Raw genomic sequence first — 25,434 nt, 5'->3', positions numbered from 1 at the left:
TTTTATCTTGTTCTTGCTTGTTTCCTCGATTTGCTTGCAGGAATAGGGTTGATCTGCACCGGCCAAATCAACAACCCACGGAGAGGTGTAGCGATCGCTAAGGCGCAACACAACGTCTCGTACGGATGTAGTCGGATCGTCAACGTGTCTCCTAAATCGTAGTTATCATCAACTCACCGAAAGATCAGCCAACAATAGCCATGAGTGTCGAGAGGAGCTCAGGGTTCATCAGGTGGTATCAGAGCTTTCGTTGCTCGGTGAGTTTTTATCTACCTATAACCTGAAAATTGCCATACAAAAAAAAATGTATCCTGTACCTAGCCATATATTGTGCCATTGCATTGTTCTTTTCAGCTTTTGCTTTGTTGAGTTTGCGTTGCATCGTCGAGTCGTGTTGCTGGTCTTAGCGTTTAGTCTGTTTAGAGTTTCGAGTTCTGGTCACATTTAGTACCACTGTCGTCATCGTCATTGTGTCTTTGTTGTCGTCGGGACCTACGAAAACACTGCCACGGTTCAAATTTTGTAGTTTTCAGAAGTTTCGGTCGGTTAGTTTAGCAGTTGCATCTTGGTCTCTGTGGTCTGGTTTGCCTTGTGCCGTGGTCGATTGCGCTCTTGCGCGTGAGTTGGATGGAAGGAGGCTGTTGCGCGTGAGTTGGATGGAAAGAGATTAGATTGGTTTTTGTTGTGCTTGGAAAGAAAATAGTAGATTGGATCAGTTTCCTTTTTTCCTCTCAGCAAATCTGGACGCGTGCAGTATCCTTCCGCTGTCGCCCACCACCACGCCGAGTCGACTCCCTCCATCTACTCTCGGTTCCATCTATACCGTGAGTTGCTAGAGAGCTTGGTAAAAAATTTTTGAGTGTCGGATTCGACATCTGTTTGCAAAAACGGAACCTATGGGACGAGCGCATTCCATTTTTGTATAGTCCAAATTTTTGGGTTTGCACTTTTGCATTTGAGTCCCTGTAATTTGTATATTTACAGTTGAGTCCTTGTAATCTTGCATTAAGGTCCTTGAGTTGGCTTTTGCTGAAAAAAATTAAAAAAAAAGAAAAAAAAAAGGCAAAAAGGTGCTAAAAAGAAAGAAAACAAAAGCCGCACCAAAAAAAAGAAAAAGAAAAGAAAGAAAGAAAAAGATAGAAAAAAAAAGAAAGAAAAGAGAAAAATCAGTTGTATCTTTGAGTTTGCTTTCACATATCAGAGCGTGCTTGAGTTGTTTCTAGTACTATCTTGTGGTATCGTTTGTGTCTAGGCTCGCGTCTCTCGTACGTTCTAGCCTAGGACCAGCACGGTACTTAACTTTGAACAATGATCTTCGATAACTTCGTTGCAGGTACTTCTTCGGTTGCGGTTGATGCGGCCAATCGGATCTCGTCCCGAGCGAGTGTAATCTCACGTGTCTGAGCCATCTCACAGCTTTCTTTGTTGCAGGTGATAGCTTGCTTGATGTTGCTCCGCAAAGATATGACTCCTCGAGGTCCTGGCATCTTCATGATCATGTAGGTGTAGTGTAGGACTACCATGAATTTGGCTAACGCCAGGCGCCCGAGTATAGCGTGATACGCCGTCTCAAAATCAGCAACATCGAAGCAAATATTCTCTGTGCGAAAGTTCTCCTGAGTGCCGAAGGTGACGAGCAGAGTGATCTGGCCGAGTGGAGTAGAGGACAACCCTGGATGACTCCATGAAAGGGTGTGCTACTCGGCTTCAGCTCAGTACGAGGGATCTGCATATCGTCCAGAGTCTTGGCAAAAAGGATATTGAGTACACTGCCACCATCAATGAGGGATCGTCGGAGCTTGAAGTTGCGAACCACTGGGTCCAGTACCAGGGGGTACCACCCCGGGTGGACCACTCGATCAAGATGATCCGAGTGGTCGAATGTGATTGTTGTCTCTGACCACCGAAGATATTGAGGCGTGTCGGGCTGGACGGCATTGATCTCCCTATCAATCAGCTTTTGCTTCCGTTTTGACTCATAAGCTTGGGGCCCACCAAAGATATGGTTGAGCTCTTTATCATCTTTATCTTGAAAACCAGTCGGTCCATCATCTTTATCATCTTTCTTCTTTGAGGTGCTCTGATCTCCATCTATAGCCTTCTTCGCTTGCTTGGCGTATTTCTCCGCAAACTGCTTGTAGATGAATCAATCTTTGGGAGGCTTGCATCCAAATTTGCCGACTAAGAGTTCATGACAGACACCATTGGTGAAAGCGGCTATGATGACGTCATCGGTGATGTCAGAAATCTTGTTGCGTTGCTCAGAAAAACGTCGAATGTAGTCCCGAAGGGATTCACTGGGCTTCTGGATCACATTGTAGAGGTCGAAGTGGGTGCCGGGACGTTCAAAGGTGCCTTGAAAATTGGTGATGAAGTGCTCATGAAGCTCTGCCCAAGATCCAATCGTGCCACGGGGTAACCCATAGAGCCAGGACCGAGCAGAATCTACTAGATCTAACGGCAAGTAATTTGCCATAGCCTTGCTATCTCCTCCCGCTGCGCGGATTGCGAGGCCATAGACGGTTAGCCATGACTCGCCATTTGTTTTGCCGTCATACTTCTCAATACCAGTCAGCTTGAAATCAGCCGACCAATCCACTCGACGCAGGTCACTTGTAAAGGATGCGACTCCATCTTCATCGTCATCGTAGCGATCTGGTGAACGGTATGGTTGGTAGCCTCTTTCTGCGTGGTGTCGGCTGAGTGTTTCGCGAAGATCGACGGGTTGCCGATGACGTGGAGAGCGAGGCTGTTCAACGCAGCGTTCTCTGTATCTATCAGCAGGCGAGTGAACAGAACGTTCGGCTTGATCCCTGCTCCTGTGATTAGATCCTGAAGCAGTCATGCTAAGGCTTGGTTGGTGATAATCTTGAGATCGGAGAGGCGGAACCCGGCTGCCAGTCGGCGTGCGAACGCTTGCTGAGTTGACTGGGTCCGAGGCGGCGATCATGGTCTTCATCTGGTTGATAATGTTGAGGACGTGGTTGGGCGCATCTTCCTGGAACAGAGTATCCCAGAGAGTGATTGCTGCTACTGCATTCTGCTGTGGGGTGCGAAAAACCACTGTCCCTTTGACGTCCTGCTGTCCAATGAGTTCTCGTGCTCGTCGCCTGGCTTCTGATGTGCGTTGTCGTCGATCTTCAGCCTCTTTCGCGGCCCGCTCATGTTGCTGCTGCTCACACTGCAGCCGGTCTCGCTCTTGCGCTTGTCGCTCTTCTTCCAGTCAACGCCGCTCGGCTTCTTGTCGTGTACGTTGTTCTTCTGCTTCATGGAGTTGACGATGTTCTGCTGTCTCATTATCGGCCATGAAAACACTGAAAAAGAGAGGCGTGTAATTATCTTCATAGCCATCATCGAAATCGTCGAGGTTGCTGAAGTCGTCGTAGTCGAGGATCTCTGTTGGCTGTGAGTCAACGCCTGGAGAGCTGAGGTAGCTGTCCAACTCTTCTGTTGAAACCGTCCCGAGGGGCTGAAGTATGACGCCGACTTCCCTGAAGCTAGATTGCATCGAGGCCGAGGCCAGGTCCCATCTAGACCTATGAGAAGAAGATGCCCTTTTGGTGAAAACAACAGCCAAATCGTTAGGGAGCTTCATCAGGATCAGTGGATAGGCCGCATCGTCTTGATTTGGTCGTGTCGAAGTAGATGAGATCTTGTCCGAGTGGTTTGAGGCTAACTCAGATAAGATAGTCTTGCGGTAGATCTCGACCGAGTTCGGGAGACCGAACGGGGCAGATACTGCATCTCTTCCCAACTGTTTTGAATCCGAGTCGAGGAGAGAAATCTTGCCGAAGTCATCGGTGATGAAGTCGAGGCTGCCGAACCGGTATGCCTGACCGGGAGGGAAGGCGAAGTCGTTGATGCTAGAAACGAATCCCATCGCACTGATCGGCGAAAAGTTTGATGCAACCCCTGCCTGGCGCGCCAACTGTTGAAACAAGATTTCGGCAATACAAAAAGGGGTGGCTATCAAGCAGGAAAAGTGGATGGGTATGGAGGCAAGGAATTTTATACAGGTTCAGGCCCTCTCAATGAGAAGTAATAACCTACTCCTGTCAGGGGATTGATCCGCCGAGTATGTTATTGATCGTATGATCTGGGAGAAAAGTTATGCCCCAACAGGCACTCGAACCCCTCCTTATATAATGGGAGGAGTCCGTATTACAAGATATAGCCCATATTCCTAACGGAATAGGCAAATAAAGATAAAATACAATCGTAACCGACTAGGACCCTGGGTATTTCCTTGATACACAAGTTAAGAATTTAACCTGAGTCCCTTAAAGATATTCTATCCGAATATGGTACCCCTATTCCCAGTCGGATATACATGCCGTGTGGGTATGGGGTATCCATAATCTCCACACTTGGTGAATGACCAAATCGCTCCCCAGGAGGCGATCTTGGTCTTTTTCCTTTGTTGCGAGCCTTCTCACCACTTTGCTTCTCATACTTATCCAAAAGCATATCGAAGGTCACCTTAGTCTTACTAGGAGCTTTAGAACTTGAAGCTTCACTCCGATTCTCCTTCCACACACCAACCTCCGGATTCTTTGGCACCATCATCTTTGGCCTAGGCTCTCCAATGACCACTCCTTTCCCCTTAGTAGATTCGGCTTGCTCCAGCCGAATCAACACCTTCTTATCATCAAAATTAATTGTGTTCACCGGAAAAAGGATCATGATTAAGCTTCATCTTGGAACCATCGGTAAATTTCAATCGTCCTTCATCTATGGCCAATTGAACCTGTCGTCGAAACACATTACAATCATTAGTAGAATGAGAATGAGAATCATGCCATTTACAATAAGCTCGACGCTTCAATTCTTCTTGAGATGGTATGACATGGCCTTTAGGTAATCTAATTTGTTTTTCATGCAAAAGATAATCAAAGATCTTATCACACTTGGCCACATCAAAACTATACTTAAGCTCACTTTGCCGATCTTTACGAGGAGTTGGCATTAAATTAGAACAAACAATAGGCTTATTTTTGTTAGTCCATGAACACTCGGCAACATACATATCATGATCACCCTCACCATCACTATCACTAGCCTCAGGGTAATCAATCAAATTAACATTAGACTTCTTCTCATATGGTCTAACAAATTTCTTTTTTTTGAAAGAAAGCACTGTAGGGGAAGCCCCCACAGTTTAAATTTTATAAAATAAAACCAAGATATTTACAACAGATTAATCCAATTTACAAGTATATCTCTCTCAAACAAATTAAGCCTATGGACTAAAAGGGAGAGTTCATTCTTAAAGAAAGCTCTCCAGGAGGCAATGGAAGGTACAACATTATTAAAAATTAAACAATTCCTTTGCTTCCAAATACTCCAAGCGGCATAGAGCACCTTCTCCACAAAGTGTGAGGACCTGTAAGAGTTTTTGGCAGTATACAACATCTCCTCAAAATTCAGAGACAAATCCCAAACCAGCCCAAATTGCGCCCAACACTGAGAACTGAAAGGACACTGGAAAAACAGATGCAAAGTGGTTTCTCTTGCACTTGACGAGCATAAGACACAGGTTAAAGCAGCATTATGGGGTGTACAATGACGCCTGTCCAGCATGTCATAAGTATTCAAACGATCAATCAATAGGAGCCAGCCAAAAAGCTTAATTTTCATGGCACATTTGCTTTTCCAAATCCAGTTAATAGAGTTAGGGATCTGAATATGCATAAAGTTCATCGCATAAATTTTCTGCGAAGAGAAAATTCCATTTCCCCAAACATAGGTCCAAAGATCTCTGTCGCCATTGAGATGACTCAAAGGATCAGAAGATGACATTAACAAATATTCCTGAAAAGCTTGCTCAGATAGTGGGAGCACAAAGAGCTGTGAAAGATCTCTTTGGGAGAACATATGAACTGAAATCTTTCCATTCCTAGCAAAAGAGAAAATCCTGGGAAATGCAGCTGATCTAACCTTATTATTCCACAGGTCCTCCCAGAATAAACAAGATTTACCATCCCCTACAATGCAGTTCGAAATTCCCCGGAATATATCCATAAACTGCAAGACATCCCTCCACCAGAAAGACCCTTTGGGAGCAACAGCATGAGGGACCTTTGTAGTATAGTAAGAATTCCAAATCAACTTAACCTAGGGTATGGGGAACCTGTTATAGAACTTATGCAGATTCTTCAGCAGCAAGGCATTATTCTGAAGCCTAAGATCAATTACACCCAAACCTCCCCTTTATTTTGGTTGGCAAACCCTATCCCAAAGAACCAAAGATTTTTTGTTTGAATTTATGTCAGACCCTCTCCATAGGCAGTGCCTTCTTGCTCTGTCAATGCTCTCAATAACTGACTTTGGAAGAGTTAAAGAGCACATATAATAAGTTGGCAAAGATGATAAAACTGAATTAACAATTGTTAGTCTATCCCCATAAGAGAGAAGAGCAGTAGTGGCTGAAAGTCTCCTTTCAACTCTATCAACCAAGGGAGCAAAGTCAATTACCTTAGGCCTTGTAGTACCAAGAGGCAGGCCTAAATAAGTGAAAGGCAGATTTCCAACTGAACAACCAAACAACATAGAGAGATGTTCAACCTTTTCAGTATCTACATTTAAAGGTATCATAGAAGACTTATTGAAATTTATCTTTAGTCCTGTTGAGGCTAGAAAGGTATTCAGTATGGCTTTGAGGCAAAACAACTCCTTTGAAGATGAAGACAAAAATAGGAGGGTGTCATCAGCATATTGTATAATAGGGAAATCATTATTAGGAGTTGGAACTGGCATAGAGAGAACCCCTTTAGAATAGGCCTTACTAATGATAGATTGCAACAAATCAGCTCCAAGGACAAACAAAAGCAGGGACAGAGGATCCCCTTGTCTAACACCCCTTTTACAGTAAAAAGATTTACCAGGTACCCCATTCAGCAGAACTGAAGATGAGGCTGAAGAAAAAATCTGTGAAATCCAATCTATCCATTTAGAATCAAAACCCTTTTGTCTCATAATATCTAGGATGGCTGAGTGCTCAATAGTATCAAATGCTTTCTCAAAATCTAGCTTTAGGAGGATTATCTCCCTCTTTGACTGCTGACACTAATGTAAATATTCAAAAGACCATGCTAGATAGTCCTGAATGGTTCTTTCCTTAATAAAACCATATTGATTCTGATGGATCAACTCAGTTATAACCGACTGCAGTCTATCAGCCAGAACCTTTGTAAGAAGCTTAAGTGCCACACTTTGCAAGGAAATAGGTCTATAATCATTAACTTTCTCAGGGGTTGACTTCTTAGGAATCAAAGTGATAAAGGATCTATTGATACTCTCAAGCAATAAAGAACCTTCACAGAACTGGGCACAAAGATCATAGAAATCTTGTTTAATTATAGGCCAGCAAGACTTAACAAAACAACCATTAAAACCATCAGGCCCAGGAGATCTATCAACAGGCATTTTCCTAACAACTTCATCTATTTCCAAAGTTGTAAAGCCAAGAGATAAAGAATGCAGATCATTTACCGTGTCCATTAAATCTGGGAGATCAAAATGCATTGTTGGGAGTGTAGAGACACCCATCCTTTGCTGAAAAGTTTGGTAAATGATTTTTGCCTTTTCTGCATGATCCATTAAAAGTCTTCCATCATCTGTTTGGAGGTGAGTAATTAGATTTTGCCGATATCTCTCTGTTGCAGCAGCATGAAAGAATTTTGTGTTTTCTCCCCCAAAGTTAGCCCATCTAATAGTACACATCTTTTGCCAATAAATCTGCTTGTATTTCAGATATTCTAGAATCTTAGCTTTGATAATACATCTAAAATTCCATTCAGCCAGGATAAGATCTCTTAGCTCCTCCAATCTGTCAACAAAAGAAACTGCCATATTACAGTTTGTAATCAAAGAAGACAGCTTAGACAAACTCTTGCTCCACTTTTTTAAGCCCTTCCTCAAGCTTTTAAACTTTGCAGATAGATTCTTGGCTGCATCTGAATCATCACCATGATTACTCCAAAACGAAGAGACAAGCTCAAAGAAACCCTCATGTTCCACCCAGAAATTTTCAAACCTAAAGATGTCTGCTTTTGGAATTGTGGTACCAATCTGAACTACACAGGGCACATGATCAGAAATTAACCTAGCTAGGGGCTTAACCAAAGTTTTGGGATAGGTAGCAGACCAAGAAACAGAAGTAAAAAACCAGTCAAGTTGCTGCAGGAGAGGACAGTCTTACATATTACTCCAAGTGAAAGATCTTCCTTTCAAGGGCAACTCCAAGAGACCAAGGTTACTTATAATTACACTGTTAAAGATCATCATGTCATGCATGTTGCCACCTGCTCTATTCCTGTTATCAATGGATTGATAAAAGTTAAAATCCCCCATTAAAATCCAGTTCTCATTATCAGGGATATCCAAATCAAATAACCACTGAACGAAGAGAGATCTATCTGGTTCCTGACAAGGCCCGTAGACTAAAACAAGAGTCCAAACGTCACCACAATGATTAGAGGTAAACCGGACTACAATAGCAGATTTCGTGATGCACAGGACATTGGCCAAAAAATGAGCACCAACCCAACAAATAAAGATTCCTCCTGAAGCGCCCTCCGAAGGACTAAAACAAAAGGAATCAAACCTTTTTGGGGCCATTTTCTTGATATAGGCAGAATCAAAAGAATCCCTCTTAGTTTCCTGAAGGCAAAAAATTGAGCAAGCACTTTCATCTATCATTTGTCTAACAGCTCTCCACTTATCATCCGAATTCAAACCTCTAATATTCTAGCACAAGATATTCCAATTCCTTGTAAAATTATTCATTTAAAACATAAAAGAAGGGAGAGACAATCAGAACATAACTTAATTACATACTGTAGCACAACCGACAAAGACACAAACAGAGGGGATATTGACTGAAAGACAAGAAGGGTAACAAAAGAAAGAGCTAACAGACCCAGAACGAGGAGAACATGCAAAAGCCTAAATTTATTCCTAAGAGAACTAGAGAACACCCCAGACACTGACTTAATTCCCATCATTGGCAGGTTTAGAAGCAGAAGCCATAAGCTTGTCTTGTGTCACATCTTGAGGAGCAACACCACAGAGGTCAGAAGCAATCTTTTGAAGAAGGGGAATTGAACAATCGGCAGTTATTCCAGCTTCAGCAGAGGCAGTTGGAAAATCAGAGTCCTGCAAAGTGCTTCCAGGGAAGAGTAGGCCAACATCATGAGCAACCTGTTTGAGTTTTTTCACTGACTTTCCTCTAGGCTTTCCAACTCCTTGATTGGGATCAGGCTCCATCAAATCAACTCCTTTGTGACCATCATTAATGGCAAGAAGCCTAGAGCTCCTTCTTAGACCAGTAGTAACCAGAGGGGTATCATTCCCAGTTTTCTTCATCTTGGCAGAATTAGACTTTTCTAAAGGAAAAGCTGGTGGGCCCTGTAGATCAGAGGAAGGCAAAGCTTGATCACCTAGAGCAGTAATAGTCATAGGGGTTGGTGGAACAACAGCGAGGGGCACTGGCATGAGAATTTCCTCAAAAGAAGAATCATCAGAATTCAAACTCGAAACTGGCAAAACCTGGGAAGACAAACCAGAAGGACCTACACCTCCTGAAAAAGTAGACCAAAAAGAGGTATCCTTGAAGAACATATTATCAAACATAATCTGAGGGAATCTCTGATACATAATCCAGAGATGTTCAGCAGTCACATCATTACTTTGGGCTACTATAGCATTTTCTGCTGATGGCAAATCCTCATTCTCAGAACTAGAAACACTTATGAGGGAGACAACTGAACTATCTGAACTAGCAGCAGGATAAGAGCTCACTGAAGAGGAGATCGCATTGACTTCATCAGGAACTGGAACAGGAGGTTCAAAATCTTCATTGTGTTCAGCTGCATCTCAATTACCCCAACCATGGCCATCACCACCTGCTGCTGCAAGTTACCAAATTGCCAAGCAGGGGCATCTTCAAGATTAATATTAGGATCTACAGGCCCCTCTCCTGGAGGAATACCATCATCAGGTGGAATCACATCAGCAAATTTGCCGTTTAAAGTATAAACATAAATTGTCCAAGACTGACCATTGGGCACATTAGGCTGCTCCCAAACCACAAACTGGGGAACAGAATCCAAGTCCCTAAACCAAACCCTAGCAAGGACCCTACCCTTAAGAGGATCCTCATCAAACCACCAATCAAGATCACCAAAAGTAGAAACAACCTGATTCACATTATGAAGATTGATGTAATCAAGAGGGAAATCCAGCATCATAACCCAACCCCTATGATTGTAAGGAGCATTCCGCCAATTTGGGCCCTGATCATGCCTAACAAAACGAACCTGATGCACACCATCATAATCCAGAGGCAGACCAAGAACAAGAGCATCACGATGAACAGGCGATCTAACCTGAAACATGGCAACCGCATTTGGATGAGGGTACGATTTAAGGATCTGAACATGTCTAACCTGCTCAAGAAAGCCTCTAATCTCATTTCGATGCTCCTCCCACTGTTCCTCTGGCAGCTGGGGATGGACCAGGGCTAACACAAACTGCTCGTGTCTCATGATCGAAGGGGAAAAGTTTACCATATCAGCACGGCGACGACGATGAGGCCCTGGAACCCGGCTTTCCCGAGCCAGAGCCTTTTGCATGAGTTGACTAACATCAAGAAATTGTTGGCCATCTAATCTTTCTTTAATAGGAGCAATTAAACCATTAAAAGCAAGATCAACCAAATCTCTATCAGTTATATTCAAGCTATAACATCGGTTTCTAACATCCCTAAATCTCTTAAGATGATCAATGACAAATTCATTAAATGTTTGCTTAACCGATGTTAAATCAGATAACCTAAGCTCAGTTTCACCAGTATAGAAATAATCATGGAACCTCTGTTCTAATTGAGCCCAAGTATGAATAGAATTTGCTGTCGCGACCCAAAACGACCCTAAAATATATCCTTTAAATTATGCCTAGAATAATTAAAATCCGTGTGAAAGCCTCCAAAAATTAAAATGTGCAAAGTTAAAAGTCAAATAAGGCTTGGAGGATTTTTGTATATTTTCTAAAAGCCTAAAATGCGTAAATAAATTTTAGTGGAATTTTCAGAGCACAAATAATAATTAAGAAGAAATAAACAAAGTTGAAAAAGTTTTATAAAAAGAAAAAAAACATAAAAATCCCCCTCCCCCTCTTGGGCCAGCCCGGCCCATCTCCCTCCCTCTCTCTCTCTTCTCCCCGCGGCCCATTCGGCCTCCCTCCCCGCGCACACGCCGCTGACGGGCGGGCCCGCCCGCCACCCTCGCTGACGGGTGGGGCCCACCCGTCATCCCCTTCCTCCCGCCGCTCCCGCCGCCTCCCCCGAGCCCTAGCGCCGCCGCCGCCGCGAATTCCGCCGCATCCCGCTGTCCCCGCGAGCAATAAAGTGGGGGGAATCACTCCCCGTGATCCCCTCTCCCTTTCCCCCCCACTTTTCCCTCTCTCTCTCGCGTTCAAACGGGCGGATTTGCCCCCGCAAATCTCGCCGGCGCCATTGATGCTGGCCGGACCTCCCACCCCGGTTTCCTTCCTCCCCGGCCGCCCTCTGCCCCTTCCAACCCTATATAAACCCTCCCCGCACCTCCTCCGTCCGTTTCCGCCTCTCGCCGTGCTTCCTTCTCGCCGGATTCGAGCTCGCGCCGTCACTCTCTCTCTCCGCCGTCGCCGCCGAGCTCCGGTCCGCCGCCGTCGTCGCCCCGGACCGTCTCCCGCCCCGGCGTCGCCTCCTCCGGCTTCGCCACATCGCCGCCGTCCCCGTCCACCCCCTCGTCAAGCTCGCCGACCACCGGAGCGCCGCCGTCCCCATCCACCCGAGAAGCGCCGCCGCCTTCCTCCGCTCCGGTCGCCTTTTCTGTCGTCGCCGTCGACCTTGGGTGAGCCGTGGACCGCCACCTCGTTTCCCCCTTTCCCTCCCCTCTCTCGGCCGCCGCTCCGCCGTGCCTACGGCCGCCGCCGGCGACCATAGGGGCGCGGGCGCGCCGTCTCCCGCCGGCCGGGCCGGCTTGGCCACCCTCGGGCGCGCCGAGTGGCTGCCGCGTGGGGCCCGGCCGTCAGCCGCCCGCGCCCTTGGGTGCGGCTGACGCGTGGGGCCCACGGCGCCGGCCGGTGTGAGCCCGGGTGCACCCGGTCCACCGTGGACCATGAGGCTGCCGCGTGGGCCCCACTCCCGTGGACCCGGTCCGCGCGCCCCTCCCCTTCGGCTGACGCAATAAATCCCTTTTAAATTAAAATTTAAATGAAGAAATTCGCAAATATTCATTTAAAGAGCATATAAACTTCAAATGGCCATAACTTGGCCATTTGAACTCGGAATTGGACCGATCAAGTCTCTAATTTTTCCTTAAGAAGTTAAGAACTCATTTTTGTGCTTTGTTCCTGCTTGTTATATGGAATTTATTAGAGTAAAAGCCCTTTTCTTTTCTGTTGGTCGTGTAGACGCTGCAGCTTTGGAAGATCCGCTCTTCGTGGAGGTTGAAGCCGACGTTTGGGAAAGCGAGCAAGGCAAGTCACATCATCCTTGAATATATTGAATCCCAGTTTATAAAATTATTTTAATTTAAATTATTGCATTATCGCTTTGTTTAAATTCCCGCGTTATCACTGTTTTATCTAGCCATGCCTATTTACCTTTGTTATGACCTTATTATTGTTATTGTTATTATTACCTTGTTCACCCTAGGATAAACAAAACCCCAACTAGTGGACACTCTACTCATGGTGCCACTAGTATTTGTTTAAGTAGATGCTTCGCCGCTTAACTAGGTAACATTAGGTGGTTTTACAACTCTAGACCTTGGGAATATTCTCATCACCTGGACACTACAGAATGGTTGGATTATTGTGGAATTGGATTCACACCTCCCTCTCTATTCAAAATCCTCAAAATGGTTTTAGGCTGGGCTCGGGGTGCATGGTTTTGATAGTAGCACCTCGGCCATATAAGGACCGGTCTTCGGGCCTCTGTTGCAAAGCACTACCGTACTTCCACATGTCTAGTGGATAAGGCTTAGTTTGTGGCTCAGTCTGGTTATAAACAAAAGTACACGGATGGAGATGGACGAAGTCGGGGGTCGATGGACATCTCTAGGGCAAATGAAGGCTACACGAGCTGCAGCTCGGTAGTCGAGATGTCATGGCACAGGGCCGGTGTCCTGCTGCTATGGGCTCAGTCCTGCCTACCTGTCCCGGGGGTTCCGGCCGTAGGTGGGGTTGGGTCGGTACTCTTGTCTATGGCTAGGATGGGTTGGAAACTATGTCACGTCTTCCGTCCGTATACCGTGGTGGTATGTGGCACGTGGTTACACGTGAGGGAGATGTGTCTTGTGGGTAAAGATGCACACCTCTGATCAGAGTATAATCTATTCGAATAGCCGCGCCCTCGGTTATGGGCAAGCCGAGCAATGTACCCAAGTTAGTGTTTTAATTCTTAAAACCTGCTTAATAACTAAAATGTGGAATGGTTGGCCTGGGTTGGCTTGGGACGAGCTAGGACCCAGGGTCGGGTTGCCAGTTCGGTCTGAATCATCGTAGGCCTTGGGTTAAGGCAGGTTAGTGTGGGTTCACGCCCTTGATTAATAATATTGTATAACTCTAGGACCGTGTTTACAAAATAGCTTTGAGCAACTAAGTGTCTTTTGATGCCGTTTACTGCAAACCCTAACCCTTTATATTATAACCCCCTTTGTACTCCCTTGCATTTATTCTGCACTTATGGGTGTGTCTTGTTGAGTACGGTGGTTGTACTCAGTCTTGCTCAATTTTTCCCAAACCCAGAAGAGGAGTTCCTGGAAGATGAAGGCTTTGGTGTCTAGCTCGTGCCTGCCGTCAAGCGCCTGTGGTCATCGCCCTAGTCTTCCGTTGTTTCCCATTTGTCTTTGTGTGTGCTGGGCCTTCGCCGCCCATGTAATAAATTAATTATTTACGCTTCCGCTTGATAAACTCTGTATTGTATCAACTTTTTGGTGTACCTTGCCTCCTGGGACAAGGAATAATACACGCACGTAAGGAACGCCCGTTGGGTTATTTCCGGTCGTGACATTTGCCGACAAAGAAGTAAACCATGTAAAAGCAATACCAGACAAGGATAAAGAAAACAAGCTCAATTTAAAAAGTATCGGAACTACTAGCCTTTCCACATTGCGCTAAGAATTGACCTACATGCTCCCATGTGGTCCTACTATCCTCACCATTAAATTTGGTAAATTCGGGAACCCTATAGCCACGAGGATATGGTATGTTGTCGTAATAGTCAAGATATGGCTTTTGGTAAACCTTAGCACGATTCCTAGCATCAATCCCAAATTTATCCCTAATGATCCCACTAATCGATTCCTCCATATTATCAGGCCTATGCTGATTTGGTGGTGGGTTTGGTGGCCTAATAGGTTGTGGTTGCGGTGCAATATAACTATATTGGCCATGCCTAATATCGGGAGGATATCCCCTAGTAGGATCATTGTAGGTATTAGAAATATGTGGTTGAACATGGGGACCAACAGTAGATACAGGTGGGTGCTGGAATATGGTATAAATACCTGTTATTCGTTATTGGATCTACCCCTTGTATTGGGATTATTGCACCGGTCCCAAGACCCGGTCTGATCGGCGTCCAGAGGCACGGTCAGACTGATCTGAGGTCCGGTCTGACCACCGGTGATGTGACCATGGCTACTACAGATACAACCATTGCTCACATCATGGATGAACAAAATGATATCAAGATCAAGTCCTCCAAGATCAAGTCCTCCAAGTGCTGGAATCCGATTCGGCCACCTGCTACACTACTGACTTCAAATGGCCGCCAAATTTGCATACGAGCTCCGTTTATATAGGGGTTGGTCTTGCCCTCTACAGGCCCTCCTCCACGTCCAACTCGGGATAGAATCCAAAGGAAATCCGAAACATGCCTTCCCGAGTAAGGAAACTTCGACACCCCGCGAAACAGACCCAGACTTGGACTCTACCGGTCAGACCGACCACACACCGCCGGTCTGACCGGCCCTCACCCAGCGGTCTGACTGGCCCTCACCCAGCGGTCTGACCGGCCAACACACGGCGGTCAGACCGGCCCAATCAGAGGAAACCGGCAGACTTCCAAACTTTAGCAATTTTTCCTACTTTATCCCTAGGTGCCAAATTTGGGTGTAAACACCGTGTTCCATAATGTCACTAATCACCATCAAAGATGTACCTACCCGGTGAAGTTGCTATATAGGCACAGCATATAGTAGGTACTGCTTATATGAGTAGTACTGCTACATTCAACACTCTAATTAATGCCACTGCATATTCATTGTTGGTATTTCTTAACGACATTACCAGAAATATAATTCTCAGCAATGGCGTAGAAATACTTCTGGTGTATTATGGTTACAGAGTTCATCCGCAAGCGCACGGATATACCATTGTAGTATTTCACCCGAGAGTATTCTAAGGGTATCGTATTTATTTTATCCCGTGGGAAGATCATGTAGAGAGAACTTGACTAATAATTTATATATTACTTGTGATAATCATATTCTAAGCAGGGGTTAAGATAATACAAGGGTAGAGTGACACACAAGCATTAACTAATTCTCATAATATATCATCAAAGCTAAGTGGATAGAAAAGAGAAAGATAATCCATTCCTATAATTCTCATATACATAATATACATACATTCTAGTTAACTGATATACTAGCTAATACCCTCTATCCGATGCCCTCCTGGTACTTCGAGAAGCCACCCCTGACTGCCGAGTTCCTTACGACAACCCGTCATGACCATACAACCGGGGCTAAATACGGAGGAATACCCTCCCCATGAAATTAACTTAGGATCATATACCGGCGCGGAGGAATACCCGTACTGAGCTATCACCATCAGCAGCCCACCTCTCATCCGCAATATATAACCCCAAATAATGATATCCCGTAATCTAGACACCACGCCTAAATTACCAGATACTACTCTAATATCATCGTCATGACATAGAGTAATTGCATAAGCAAACATTATACCCGCACCAAAGCATCTCCCAGATAAACAAGCCGTATATTCAGTATAACAAGAACATAATGTAAAGTAGGCACTCATATACTCGGAAAGTGTTTCAATACCATAAATGTATTTAGAAGAGTATTCTAGTAAAAGTACAAAGCTTACAAAAGAGAAGAGAAAAGCTACTAAAGCCATACCCGAACTCTTCCGAGGGCTTCCGAACTCCTAATTTCTACTCTATTTCTATTCCACCAGCTAGATACTACTAAACTAAGCTTGAGAGAAATGAGAGAGCTATTGCTTGAGGTATGTGAGTGAAGTGAGAAGAAGAGCTCCTTTTATATCTGAACTATGACGGTTGTGACGGTTGGAATGGTCGGTAATACCCTCCAACTGTCATTGGGGCTTCATCTCAACCATCCAACCAAAACCTGGATCCAATGGAGGCGAGGGAGGTTCGGCCGAACCAAGGCCTGGCCCAACCAGCCCACCTTTCGGCTAGCGGCCTCCTCTATTGCTCCTTTTTGTAGACTTGTGAATTTTGGCCCTGTTTGACATGTTAATTCTGAGTTCTTGGCCCATTCATGCATAAGTTTGATTCTTGACATCGTCCGACTGATTTATCTTCTATGTTGATGTCGATTCTCCTCCACTTTAGTGTTATTCTCTGCAAAAGGTTAGTATACCTAATACAAGTGGAATATTATTATTCTTTATGCATTGCAAGCATCACTAGTTCTCTTCTATTTTGGTAATATTGACGGTCAAAACTGATCGATAACGACTGTCAACAAAACCCCCCAAGCTTGAACCTTTGCTCGTCCTGAGTGAAGGACGAAAGGAAACAAAGTCTTGGTTGTTGATCAGGAGTTGCTATTATGCTGCATATCTCAAAGATACAGGTGCAAGGTATATGTACTCTCTCTCAGATTAAATAATCTTTGGAACGGTGACTTACCCTTACCCCTGATTCCCACGAAATACTGCTTCTCCTTGCCTTGGACGGTTGAAAGACAGAACAGCAATTAGAGCACCAATCACCCAGTCTTTATTCAACTCTTATTCCGGAAGTTTTTAAATGATTTTGAATAAGAAAACCAAGTTCCTCAATTCATTTACTCAGTCTCTCCAAGTGTATCAATTTGAATTCCTCACCAAATGTTGCCTTTTTGATTCCTACTCTAAGGGTTGATATGTGGAGTTTGGTAGGGATCAATCATGGTATACTTGTATTAACATTTATTACTAAGTCAAAAACTTAGACTAAAGCAGATGACTAAACGTACTCAAGATCAAGATCGTGCAAAGTGTGTGATATATGGTGGAAATGGTATATGAAGGAAAATAAAAAAAAGCTTCTCCTTACTTTCTTCTCCCAAAAATCCTTCTTTTATTGATTAGGAGAGGGCATGGCTACATTTTTTTTTCAACATCATGCTCATGCTTGATGGAGCATAACTTTATTTTTTTTTTCATAACCATGCTTTTCCCTCCCTTTCCCCTTTTTTTTTCAAAAGGATTTTCTTTTTTTTAAGGAGAAGAAAGCACATGTAAGCATGGAGAATTTATTCTGGTGGTAATATGGAAATGGAATGGAATATTGCTTAGCTCCTAGTGTAGGAGTTTGGCATGGGCATATATGTGGGTGTATGATCTTGATCATAGAGCATGAGAAGTATCTACACAAATCACAGGAGTTTGACAAAGCTCAATGAAATGAAAACTAACCAAAATGTATATAGTTTAATCATGATGGCACATTTTTGGCTCTGGTAGGAATTTATATCAAATGAGGAACTCTCAATTTATCATTTTGAAAAACAAAACATCCGGAATTCAAGTCAAACTAGTATCAGGATCATAGCAACTCATATTTACTATCTCATATCTCGCAACAACTTAGACTTAGATCAGCAAGTGCAGCTTATTTACCTCAGGTTCCCGGATAATTGTTGGCTACTTATATTTAACCTTTGAGAGAGTATTTACCAAGAACCCATATATCAAAGATATAAAACAGAGCAACTATTCATCATTTCAACAAAGAGAACTAGCTTGTCTTACATAGCATGACTCAAACCTATCCTATCTTTTTGATATTTTTTATTTTGCACATTGTTATGCTGTTTTCATTTTTATAAAATGCAATTGGAAAGTAAATATGCAATTGGAAAGGGAAATATGCAATGTGATACAAGTTACCTCAGTGGGGGGAGCGATGTCTCCCCCCAAGCTTGGCTTTCGCTCAGGGTCCTTGATAAGGATTGAACCCCTAAAAGCGAAAGTATGCTTGAAGGGCATCATGCTGTTGCTGCATCATGTTGTTGAAGTTGGTGAACTGCGCATCAGCAGATTGTTGCCATTCTTGTGTTTGAGCTATGTGTTCCGTGAGGTTGTACTGGATGTCATGAGGCGCACGCCACCAGTCCTCAGTGGCACTTGCCCAGGTTGAGACTCCGATACTGTGACGTGGAGCTTGAGTTCATCCGGGTGCATCCCCAGTTGGCTCCCAACTTGCCTCATACATCTGTACGGGTGTTGAGGATGATGAACTTTCTCGTTCGTTCCATGTCATGTTACGCATGTCCCTGTATGTTTCACCCTATGGTCTGCAAGGGAATGGTTAGTTCACGGCAGTTGTACAAATCATACCCCGCATTTGGCAACGGAATTTCATTTGTACAACCGGGGAAAAAGTATATCAAAGATCCATCTACTCCATGTTTCAGAATATGCCCTCGCACTAGATAAGCCTAATCAATAAACGGACGAGCAGCTGAGATAAAAGCAATTTGGTCGTTAACGACCCCTAGCCCTTTTGCTATCCGAGTAATCAGAGAAGTGCACTCAACAGGCGCAGAGAACTTTATACTTTCTAACCATTGCCTTATCATACATTTCACAGGAGCAATTTTGATAATCAATTCATCCCCCCTAATGGGTCTCAGATCACTTCTAGGAAACAAAGTCATAGCAATCCATTTGTGCATGAGCCTAAGTGTAGGATTATGGATATCATTCCTTCTAGGTTTCTTGCAAATTGGAGCACCAGAAATGTCTTCCCAAAACCTATTTTTCTCGAACCCAGAAATTCCTTTCTGGAGATCGATTTTACAGGAATCGTGAAAACCAAGAAGTGTACTTAAGCCTTTCCATGTAAGTGTGTACTCCTTATGGAAAAAGTGAAAGGAAATACAATCTTCTATTTCTTTCAAAGTGCACAGAAATTGCAAAGTAAGCAAACGAGAACCAGGCTCATCTACCACAGCAAATCTCTGCCAACCAACAGCTTTCCAAATAGAACGAAATTCAGCATTCATACCTATCTTTTTCAGCAGCTCCGGTGAGTATTCTCGCATGTGAGCATACTCCCGGTCGCTCAGCATGTAGTAGGCTTGCCTCTCCCGATCACTGACAAGGTCGAGGTCGGTGTCCTTCAAGAGTTGTCACGGAGCTTCGGCGTCTTCCATCGAGACATCAGCTAATGAACGAGTACTAGTCTCGTCATGATGGCTTGGTGAAGAGCCGGACCCCTTGAATAGACGAGACAATCGCCTTCTCATTCTGTACAATGGAGCAAGGACGGACTAACTCGGCGGGGGTTAGGAATGACAAGAATTTTACCCGCCGGTTAGTTTCACCAAAGCAACTTGTATATATGCAACTAAGTGTTTGAATTTGAAGGAAACTATCAAAGCTTGAATGAACTTGAGAGCAAACTTTGGATAGGGAATGAAAATGTGTTGAAATGGGGTGGAATTCCCTCTCTCGGCCGGCTGGCTTTTATAGGGTACCCACAACGGTCATAAATGACATGTGGGACCCACTAGCCGTTGCCCTGCCAAAAGTGGCAGGTAGTCGTTGCCAGGCCGGTTCGGCCGAACCCTTGGTGGGCCCAACCGGCCGCACTTTCAGCCGTTGGATTCCAACGGTCAGTGTGGTTGTGGCATAGTGAATTTTCGTTGAAAAATTTATTTTGGTTTGCTCTAAAAAATTCATTTGAAGAATTTTCTCAAAATTCAAAAATCCTAAATGCAATTTTGAAATCCAAACATGTGGTGATGCAAAAATTCAAAATGTTGAAAGCAAATATGCGGATACATACCAATTTACCTGTTGGCGAAGGTCGCGTCATTTAAAGTCCGACGTGCAAGACCGTACCTCCTTCCTTGCTAGTTCGCGGATTTTCCACCCGTCTCCGGAGGTGATGGAGTGGGGCGTCTTTGGCTTCTTCCTCCACACCTTCCTTGATTTTGGTGCAGACGGCGGCTTCTTCTGAGCCAACTGCTCTAGCTTCTTGGCCGGTATTGAGGATTTTATCGGCGTCTTCCAATAACGGTTCCTGGGCATCGTTGTTTTCTTCTCCAGGAAATTCTGCATGAATTTCACCAAGCTATCCGTTTTGGGTGGCTCCACTTCGACCACTTGAATATTCTGCAGGTTTGGCCCGTACTTGATTCTAACCATGGAGCACTGTTCCGTCCTTGGTTGAAACTCAAACTTTTCCTCCTTCCTGTTGATATGGAAACGGATACTTCCTGTTCCCACGTCAATGTTGGCTCCCGCGGTGCTAAGGAACGGACGCCCTAGGATGAGCGGCGTCTCCTTCTCCATGTCCATGTCTAGCACTACGAAGTCAACAAGGATGAAGAAATCCCGTATCTTGACTGGCACATCCTCCGCTATCCCTGCCGGGTAACGGACTGACGAATCAGCCAGTTGAAGGCGCATCGGTGTCGGTGACAACACCGTGAAGTTGAGCTTGTCGAAGACGTCCTTGGGCATGACGCTGACACTGTCTCCAAGGTCGCACAAGGCCTGCTCGAACTGTTGTGCCCCGATCGAGCAGTTGATCATAGGGCACCCCAGATCTTCTTCTCCGGGAGCTTGTAGAGTATTACGTTGCTGCATTGCTCCGTCAGCTTGACCACCTCTGTTGTTGGGAGTGGTCTCTCGTTGTTGAGTATGTCTTTGAGATAACGGGCATATGTTGGCACTTGCATAGCGTCCAACAATGGCACGTTGATGTGGATCTTCTGGATTACTTCAACAAAACGAGCGAATTGCTCGTCCACTGACGGTTTTCTACTCCATTGAGGGAACGGCAGCAACCGTGTGTCGCAGTACTCTTGAGGCACTGTCTTTTCTCGCTGAACCTCTTTGTCAGTCAAGTCATTAGATGGCGCTTCTTTTGATATCCCATTAGTTCCTGCAGGGTTAGGATACGGCGGATCACGAGTGGATTTACCTCCCCTCGTCGTGATCGCCTTAACATTTTCAACGGAGGAGTCGGGCTGCCTTGGAATCCTCCCAGTTTCATTTGCAGGGACTAAAGATGCTAACTGAGCTAGCTGGGTTTCTATCATTTTATTGAAGCTTAGCTGGTTTTGAAAAGTGGAAGCAAAGCCATCTAACTTAACACTTATGTTCTATAGGATCTTGTCATTGGCAGCAAGCTTTTTGCTTAGCGCATCAATGGTTTTAGCTTGTGCAAAAACAAGATCCTTCAAGGAGGGCTGGTTAGAAAAATTACCGTTGTTGTTGCCTCCTTGATAATATGGGCATGGTTGGTTCCACCCTTGACCTCCTTATGGACGATACCCATTGTTGTTGCCCATGTACATCGCCTCCTCACGGGTTTCCGGGCAATCATTCCCAGAATGACCCGTGTTGCCGCAGACCTCACACGTGACGTGTGAGTCCAAGGCCTTGACAGTGCCTTGTGGCCATTTCTCGTGGTCGTCCAAACGCTTCATGAGGAGGTCCAGCTTGGCAGCATGTAACTCCGTCTCCTTGACGGTGTGCATGCCTCGCTAACAGGTCTGGAGTCGTTCCTCGCTCCAACCCATATTGGAGACCATCTTCTCTATTAGATCAACGGCTCCTTGAACCGTTTTAGAAAAGAAAGCTCCTCCAGCTACCGCGTCTAGGTGATCGCGGGACATCGGGGTGAGACCATTGTAGAAGTTCTACAGGATTAGCCAGTTGTCCATCCCATGATGAGGACAGGCGGCTACGTACTCCTGCAGTCATTGTCATGCTTCAGGAATGGACTCGTCCCTCGTCTGCTAGAAACTGGAAATCCTTCCACGAAGGGCATTGGTTTTGCCCATCGGGAAGAATTTCGAGAGGAATGCCGTAGAGCATTTGTCCCGGGTATTGACAGCAGCACGGTTGGCATAAAACCACTGCTTCGCTCTCCTGAGAAGGGAGAACGGAAACAGTCGTAGCCTGACGGCGTCGGGACTGACGCCCTTGATGGTGTACGTGCTACAGATCTCCAGGAACTGTTGCAGATGAGCATTGGCATCCTCATTAGGCTTGCCACAGAACGGGCTAGCCTGCGCCATCGTGATGAGGCTTGACTTCAAGTCGAAATCCATGTCCCCTATGTTGACCTGCGGCCCAATGGCCACATTGTCAGCCGAAGGAGCAGCGAACTCGCGGAGAGTCTTGTTAGCCATAGTCTTGAAGGTCAGTGGCGCTGGTACGACTAGTTTCAATGTCGGTAGAGTTTTCTGTGGAGCAACGACTCGCGGCCTGACACTCTGGAAGAAAGCTTCTGGATTTTCTTTGAAGTTTTCTGGCAAGTTGAAACCAGTTATGCACTACCCTGTTTTCACAACAAAAAGTGAAAACAACCAAGGTTAGCCTGCAAAGGAAAATGTTTATACATAGGTAAATATAAAGTATTAGTTCAAGTAATCTCTATTATGAATCTTCACCGGCAACGGCGCCAGAAATGCTTATTGGTATTTCTTAACGACATTAATAGAAATATAATTCCCAGCAATGGCATAGAAATACTTCTGGTATATTATGGTTACAGAGTTCATCCGCAAGCGCACGGATATACCTTGTAGCATTTCACTCGAGAGTATTCCAAGGGTATCCTATTTATTTTATCCCGTAGGAAGATCATGTAGAGAGAACTCGACTAATAATTTATATATTACTTGTGATAATCATATTCTAAGCAGGGGTTAAGATAATCCAAGGGTAGAGTGACACACAAGCATTAACTAATTCTCATAATATATCATCTAAGCTAAGTGGATAGAAAAGAGAAAGATAATCTATTCCTATACTTCTAATATGCATAATATACATACATTCTAGTTAACTGATATACTAGCTAATACCCTCTATCCGATGCCCTCCTGGTACTTCGAGAAGCCACCCCTGACTGCCGAGTTCCTTACAACAGCTCGTCATGACCATACAACCGGGGCTAAATACAGAGGAATACGCTCCCCAGGAAATTAACTTAGGATTATATACCGGCGCGGAGGAATACCTGTACTGAGCTATCACCATCAGCGACCCACCTCTCATCCGCAATATATAACCCCAAATAATGATATCTCGTAATCTAGACACCACGCCTAAACTACCAGATACTACACTAATATCATCGTCATGACATAGAGTAATTGCATAAGCAAACATTATACCCGCACCAAAGCATCTCCAAGATAAGCTAGCCGTATATTCAGTATAACATGAACATAATGTAAAGTAGGTACTCATATACTCGGAAAGTATTCCAATACTATAAATGTATAAAGAAGAGTATTCTAATAAAAGTACAATGCTTACAAAAGAGGAAAGGAAAACTGCTAGAGCCATACCCGATCTCTTCCGACGGCTTCCGGACTCCTGATTTCTACTCTATTTCTATTCCACCAGCTAGATACTACTAAACTAAGCTTGAGAGAGCTATTGCTTGAGGTGTGTGAGTGAAGTGAGAAGAGGAGCTCCTTTTATAGCTGAACTATGACGGTTGTGACGGTTGGAATGGTCGATAATACCCTCCAACCGTCATTGGGGCTTCATCTCAACCATCCAACCAAAACCTGGATCCAATGGAGGCGAGGGAGGTTCGGCCGAACCAGGGGCCGGCCCAACCAGCCCACCTTTCGGCTGGCGGCCTCCTCTGTTGCTCCTTTTTGTAGACTTGTGAGTTTTGGCCCAGTTTAACGTTTTAATTTTGAGTTCTTGGCCCATTCATGCATAAGTCTGATTCTCAACATTGTCCGACTGATTTATCTTCTATGTTGATATCGATTCTCCTCAACTTTAGTGTTATTCTCTGCAAAAGGTTAGTATACCTAATACTAGTGGAATATTATTATTCTAACATATTTATGCATTGCAAGCATCACTAGTTCTCTTCTACTCCCTCCGTTTCACAATGTAAGTCATTCTAGCATTTCCCACATTCATATTGATATCAATGAATCTAGACATATATATCTATCTAGATTCATTGACATCAATATGAATGTGGAAAATGCTAGAATGACTTACATTGTAAAACGGAGGAAGTATTTTAGTAATATTGACGGTCGAAACTGATCAATAATGACCGTCAACATTCATGATGTTGGAGGAGACAGCTTTTGCCTGTGAGTTTTTTTTTTTTTGACTGAAAGTAAATTCCAGCTCTATTTGACCATTCAGTTGTGTTGATTTTCTTCATCAAACTAACCTACCACTACAGTCGATACTCTAATTTGTGCTGATTTTCTATTCTTTTACACTAACTTTGCCCTTATTTAATTATATGTATTTTTTTATTTTTTATATATATAGACGTATCCATGTATCCCTTTTTGTTCAAAAATAATGTATCCACGTATCGCGTATTCGTATCCCCGTATCTAGATAACTTATGGAGAGAGTGGTGAACTGACTCTTTTTTTTATTTAGATTCATTGGCAACATTCAGATTACTCCACGTGATTAGATATTAGTTAAGTTAATCTAAACAGCTTGTTTTGTATTTCCGAAATTTAATCTAAGTTTGGTTTTATTGGGATATAATATATCAAGATGATTCTCCACTCACCATGCGAATACAATATTTGCAAAAATAATGGTATTTCAAAAATGCCATTTCGCAAAACTGATGTCCAAAAATGACATTGTAAAAATGATATATGACTTGGCATATATTGAAATAAAAAACACATAACTGTTATTTTTACATATATATGCTACATTCCAAAATATAATCTTGTTATAATCTACAGAGAAAATAATGTAGACTACAGTTTGTTGACAATTCAGAAGTATCAGTTTGCAAAATTGGTGTCCAAAAATGACATGTAAAAAATGATATATCACTAGGCATATATTAAATAAAAACACATGATTGTTATTTTACATATTTATGATACATTCCAAAAAATAATTTTATTATAATCTACAGAGAAAATAATGTTCACTATTGTTTGTTGATGCCAAAAATGTAACACAATGAACATATCATTTTGCAAAGAGATGTAAAAAAATGACGTTGCAAAATGATAGTATTTTCCGAAATGGTCATGCATGCTACATTCCATGAATACCAAGAAAAGAGAAAAGAAAGAATATTTAAATGGTGGGATAAATACACACAATGTGGTCAGTTTCTTCTCACCTACC

General features: G+C 43.9%; 1 non-coding gene across 1 annotated transcript; it reads left to right on the top strand.

Annotated features, from left to right (window-relative positions):
- The first annotated feature begins 21,993 nt into the window (after nucleotides 1-21,993).
- Nucleotides 21,994-22,100, top strand: LOC127753563 (small nucleolar RNA R71). The gene has a single exon (XR_008012620.1). It is a non-coding gene; the product is annotated as a small nucleolar RNA R71 (small nucleolar RNA).
- The last annotated feature ends 3,334 nt before the right edge of the window (nucleotides 22,101-25,434 follow it).

The sequence above is a fragment of the Oryza glaberrima genome, chromosome 10 (genome assembly GCF_000147395.1).
Source record: "Oryza glaberrima chromosome 10, OglaRS2, whole genome shotgun sequence".
Lineage (NCBI taxonomy): Eukaryota > Viridiplantae > Streptophyta > Magnoliopsida > Poales > Poaceae > Oryza > Oryza glaberrima.
The sequence above is the reverse complement of the archived record's forward strand: the minus strand, read 5'-3'. Positions and strand labels throughout refer to the sequence as shown.